Raw genomic sequence first — 5,773 nt, 5'->3', positions numbered from 1 at the left:
TATGCTTTATTATTACAAGAAAGGTAAAAATGCAACGGAAATGCAAAGAGAAATTTGTGCAGTGTATGGAGAAGGTGCTGTGACTGATCAAACAAGTCAAAAATGGTTTGCAAAGTTCTTGGTACTATTGAGATTTGGGTCAAATAATTCTATGCATTGGAAGATGTTTAGCAGCACCCCTGGCCTCTAACCACTAGGAGCCAATAGTGGAAGATAGCTGACATATTCAAAATATCTAAATCAATAAAGTTATTGGTAAAAATGAAAAATGTGTATTTTATTTTACAGAAAAACATAACAGGCTTTTTGGCTAACCCAATAAAATTCTTCTCACACCCCCACCCCCTGGGCACTTAATTGGGGGAAAGTGGCTCTTATTCCAGAGCCGTACCACTCAGTCTCTGCCAGAGTGTCCAACTCTAACTCCCCCAGGAAGAGCACATCACAGGTGTAGGTTGGGTGCAGCAAGCTCAGCTTGGCCAGTGGGAGTTGAAAGGACAGGTGGAGAGAATCACTAGGTGGGTGGAAGGTAGGCACCGATTGCGTGAGAGAATGGGGCAAGAATGGCCCTGTTCCAAAGCTATACAGCTCAATGACTGTCTAAGTGCTTGCCAGAACCTTCTCCAGAAAAGGAGTGTATCAAAGGTCCCTCTTGGGTGCAGCCAGCAGTTCTTTCTTCAGGAGTCATGCTTGGCAGGATGGTGTTGCCAGTAGCTGGAGGATTGGATTAATGCACTCCCCAGGCTGTTGCTGTAAGAATAAGAGTCCTCGACCCATGGAAGATGGTGCCTGAAAGCACTGCGGAATAGGAACTCAGCACAGATATCTTGATGGCTGACCCTCCAGATCTCTCCTTGGGGCCACACCACCCATGTCTTCTCTTTACGGTTCCCATATACCCTGAGTTGCCTACCCTCTACTAAAACCCTGGGTGAGTATCTGAGAGCAAAATCCTGTGCATTGGCCCTTTAAGAGCTCACCTGGATTTCCAGCAGATGCCCTCCTCTTCCAGGTAGACAGAGTCCCTGTTGATTTTCACTTCCAGATACTATGTGAGTGCCTCTTTCCAGCTCTGATACTCTGGAAGGTGATCCTAGTGTGGAGTTGAGACCCCACAGCCCCCAGAAGGGACTTTTGCAGCCAAAATATCCCTCTGGCTTCTCAGCTGCTGCTGCATGTGAGTGCAGGGGCCAGCCCTTTTTGTGTCTCTGCCCTTCTTACCAGTCTCTATATGACTTCTGTAACTCCTTGATTACAATATTTATGTTCAGCTGTCCTTCCATTGGTTATTCCACCTACTCTGCAGCCAGTTTGTAATCTCCTGCAGCACATTTTAAAATGTGGAAAATGGACTAGGATATAAGCTTTCTCATGGTAGAATAAAAAACCATTTCATTGTGGGAAAAAGTAACCTTTTGAGAAATGATTTTGATGACACTGGAAGCTTCCCCTCTTTGTTTTATAAAGCTGGTGGCTACTGCATTCATTTTATGAGGCCATTTTCCTTTAAGTATATTAGACAAATTTTTCTTTGCCTTGAATACTGGTTTCAAAATATCACCTTTCTCCAAGGGGCTTCATCTGTACCTATAATACTGTATTCCTTGGAAAATAAATCTGAAGCAAATATAGCAAGACATTAGGTGGATCTTATGGTTGATATACAATTATTTAAATATTTATAACAATTTTTAAAATAACAGTTATTTAAGTATTTAAATCTGTAACAATTGTTTGAAATGTCAAGTTTTTCCTACAAAATTATTTTTCTTTTAGTTTGTAAGTATTTTATTTCCTGAGTTTTAGAGAGACAGGAGAGAGAGAGGTAGAGAGAGAAAGAGAAAAAGAGAAGTACCAATATGTTGTTCCAGTTACTTATGCATTCATTGGATGCTTCTTGTATGTGCCCTGATGGGGGATTGACCATGCAACCTTGGTGTATTGGGATGACACTTTAAACCATAGAGCTACTGGGCCAGGGCTATTACAAAATTATTTTTCATTATAAAATGATATTAACCCAAACATCCAGAAATTAGAGTATAAAATCCATCATTTGAATATCTTAACAGGCACAATGACTTAATATGATGGCAATTCTGATAGTCTAATAGGCTGGTAGATATGTATGTATTTGCATAAGTTAATCAAAGTATATAAAATGTGTCTCACTTTTTAATTTAACATATCATAAGCTTTCTCTACTTTCTGCACAACAGATGTTTTTTGGTCCTCTGTACAATTCCTTGACTGTTTGTGTGAGTGTCTACTTCTTCATTATCACAAGTAATGTTGCTGTAGGGACCTGCGAATACAGGTTTGCCCATGTTCATGATTATTATTATTTTTAATATACATAATTTTACTACAAAATTTTTTAAAAAACAAAGTGCAGCATTCTAAAACACCAAAATTTTACTATTGATGCTAATTCCTATGGTTTGCTGTTACCAAACAGAAGTCAAGAAATTAAAGAAACCATTAAATATTTACAAACTTTTAACATCGAAAGCCTTAAAATTTAACTGTACTAGCCCTTCAAAAACCTGCAACCTGCATTTTGAAAAAAAGTATTTTCTCTACAAAGAATTTTATCAGCTATAGGAAAATCTGTACAGTTTTTATAGAGAAGCTGTACCTGGATCCATATTCTTCACAAACAATTTCCTGAGCACACACACATACTCCACATAGCCTTTTATTCTTCATCTGCATCTGCATCAGCATCTTCCTCTTCTTCTTCCTTCTCAACTTCTGGTGTTCATTCTTCTTCTTTGAGCCTATTGGCCTGCCAGGGTTCTTCTTTCCCACTTCACTTCTGTCCTTGGCATGGTATGCAGCAATATCCTTTTTAAATTTCTCCTTTAGCTTAGCTGCTTTTTGTTCATATGGTTGCTTATCTTTGGCTGACTGTTCAGACTACATTTCACCCATTTTTTTTTACAGTATTATGAATTGATAAAGCAGAGTGTTCACTTTTGATCTTTAGGCAATGTTCAGAGCAAAACAGAAAGAAGACAGATGGAGGAGGCCTTTTATGAGCATTGGTATCTTTTTTCATTCCTTATTATCTTTGGGAGAAATATAATTTTTTTTTATCTCCCAGACATAGCAAGCTTTGTCACTCTTTGCCACATCTTTGAACTTTGACTTTTCCTTTGCAGACATTGTCTTCCATCTCTCTAGACATTTCTTGGAAGATTTGGAAAAGTTGACAGAAGAGTCTGGGTATTTGTTTTTGTGCTCTTCCTGGAGGCTTTGCATGAAGGTTGCACATGAAGACATCTTGCCCCTCAGCTTGTTGGGGTCTCCTTTAGCAATGGTGACAGATGGCACCTACCTGGTGGTAGGTTTTCCTCAGAGTCTCACTGTGTGAATGTGTCCAATGGAGATGCTTCCCTTGCTAGGCTCCAATATGAACTGGTTTACACTAACCCAGTCCTCAGGCTGCTCATGATTATTTTTATCACCTTTATTTATTCCTTCAAGTGGCTTATCATAAAATGTATTTCTCACTCTTGAGAACTTGTCTAAGCAATTGCATTCTGTTGGGAACCACCCTGACTGGTATCAGAGGCTGAAACCCCCGCCTAGGCTAAAGCTAAGGGAACGCCCTTGGAACCGTGAGCCAGCAAGGAGACAAAAGCTTATCTCCCTGGCAGGAATGCTGCTTCTGCTGCTTTATTCATGACTGAACCCCAAAAAGCTTGGTCGGTTAGCCAAAGATGGGTAAGATTCCCCACGGGGGGAATGACCTAAGACAGGCATGATCACTTTGGGAGGCCCCCCAAAAGAAGGAGTTAGGGGGCTGCAGCAAAAGGGGGTGATGGACCCTCGCTCCTCGGCTTTGACATAGCCTGAGTTCTCAGCGTCTGGGAAAAATCTCCTTATCTCTCAGTTGCCTTAGTTCCCTTGCTCCACCTAAGCCTGAAACAATGACAGGGTGGTGCAGCTCTGTACTGAGAAGTGCGGATTCCTCAGGGTGATCAGGCCTAAGAAAGAATATGTAAATTACTGTGAAACCTTCTTTGTTTAGAATGCTCTCAGTTGAATGAGAAGGGTCTTAGGAGGAAGTTAGTTTGTTCCTCAGTCTTACAGCTCTTTGACCCCAACTCAATAGACCGGCAGAGTTCTTTGTTTTCTGTGGTTCCTTACTTCCCCCTAATGAGTACTGTACTTTACCTGAATTATTATGCAAAATGAGCCTAATAAAAGCAGGTATGGACGGTAAATCAGCACGCTCCCCGCTGGGGGGGTGGCCATTTCGTCCCTACTTCCCCACAGAAACTAGTTTGTCTCTGTGCATGTTGTTATTTCTCGCGTGTTTATCGTTGAGCCATCCACAGCGTTCCGTGGTCACTGCTGGCCGGTGACCCACGCGCAACAGCATTCAGATGGAGACCAGGTACCCTTGCTGGTCTCTCTGCTTAGAAGGCTTTTCACCTAAATCATAGTTAGGCCAACTGATTAAAAAGCTTGACTCAGGTGTCTCTTCCTCAGTGATTTCTTTCTGACCATTTGTTATAGGTTGAATTAGGATTTCTCTCCACTACCCCCAAAGAATGTTGAAGTTCTGTTTTCCAGTGTATTTTTTAAAAATTATATTTTATTGATTATGCTATTACAGTTGTCCTGATTTCCCCCCCTTTGCCTCCATCCACCTGGCACCCATCATTCCTTCAGGCAATCCCCACACCATTGTTCATGTCCACAGTCATTCTATAAGTTCTTTGGCTACTCTTTCCTATACTGTATTTTATATCCCCATGGCTATTGTGTAACTACCAATTTGTACTTCTTAATCCTCCGCTTTCATCCATTCCCTCTCACTGCCCTCCCATCTGGCAGCCATTCCAAACACTTTCCATATCCATGAGTCTGTCTGTTCTTGTTTACTTAGTTTGTTTTTAGATTCAATTGTTGATTGATATGTATTTTTTGCCATTTTATTGTTCCTAGTTTTGATCTTTTTCTTAAATGAGTTCCTTTAACATTTCATATAATAATGTGGTAATGATGAACTACTTTAGCTTTCTTTGTCTGGGAAGCTATTTATCTTTTGATTCTAAATGATATCTTTGCTGGGTAAAACAATTTTGGCTGTAGGTAACTGCTTTTCATGGCTTTGAATATTTGTTGCCAAAGCCTTCTAGCCTGCAAAGTTTCTTTTGAGAAATCCATGGACAGTCTTGTGGGAACTCTCCTGTAGGTAACTAACTGCTTTTCTCTTGCTGCTTTTAAGATTATCTTTAACCTTTGGCATTTTGATTATGATGTGTCTTGGAGTGAGTCTCTTTGCATTCATCTTGTCTGGGACTCTCTGTGCTTCCTGAATTTGTACGTCTATTTCCTTCACGAAATGAGGGAAGTTTTCTTTAATTATTTTTTCAAATAGATTTCCAATTTCATGCTCTTTTTTTTTCCCCCTTCAAACACCCCTATGATGTGAATGTTGGATCTCTTGAAGTTGTCCAGAGGCTATTTATAATATCCTCATTTTTTGTGTGTTCTTTTGTCTTGTTGTTCGGATTGGTTGTTTTTTTTTGCTTCCTTATGTTCCAAATCATTGATTTGATTCTCAGCTTCATCCACTCTATTGTGTCCCTGTGATTTGTAAATTTCAATTAGTCTATCCTTCATTTCTGACTGATCTTTTTTATGCTGTTGAGGTCTTCACTAAGTTCCTTGAGCACCCTTATAACCAATGTTTTTGAATTCTTCATCTGATAGATTGCTTATCTCTATATTGCTTAGATGTTTTTCTGGAGTTTTG

The 5,773-nt window shown here is 39.9% G+C and overlaps 1 pseudogene; it reads right to left on the bottom strand.

Annotated features, from left to right (window-relative positions):
- Positions 1–2,698: 2,698 nt before the first annotated feature.
- Positions 2,699–3,315, bottom strand: LOC123814566 (annotated as a pseudogene).
- Positions 3,316–5,773: the final 2,458 nt, after the last annotated feature.

Source organism: Phyllostomus hastatus, unplaced genomic scaffold, assembly GCF_019186645.2.
Source record: "Phyllostomus hastatus isolate PE091 unplaced genomic scaffold, TTU_PhHast_1.1 phas_contig_16, whole genome shotgun sequence".
Taxonomy (NCBI): domain Eukaryota; kingdom Metazoa; phylum Chordata; class Mammalia; order Chiroptera; family Phyllostomidae; genus Phyllostomus; species Phyllostomus hastatus.
Note: the sequence above shows the minus strand (reverse complement) of the source record. Positions and strands in the feature narration are given on the sequence as shown.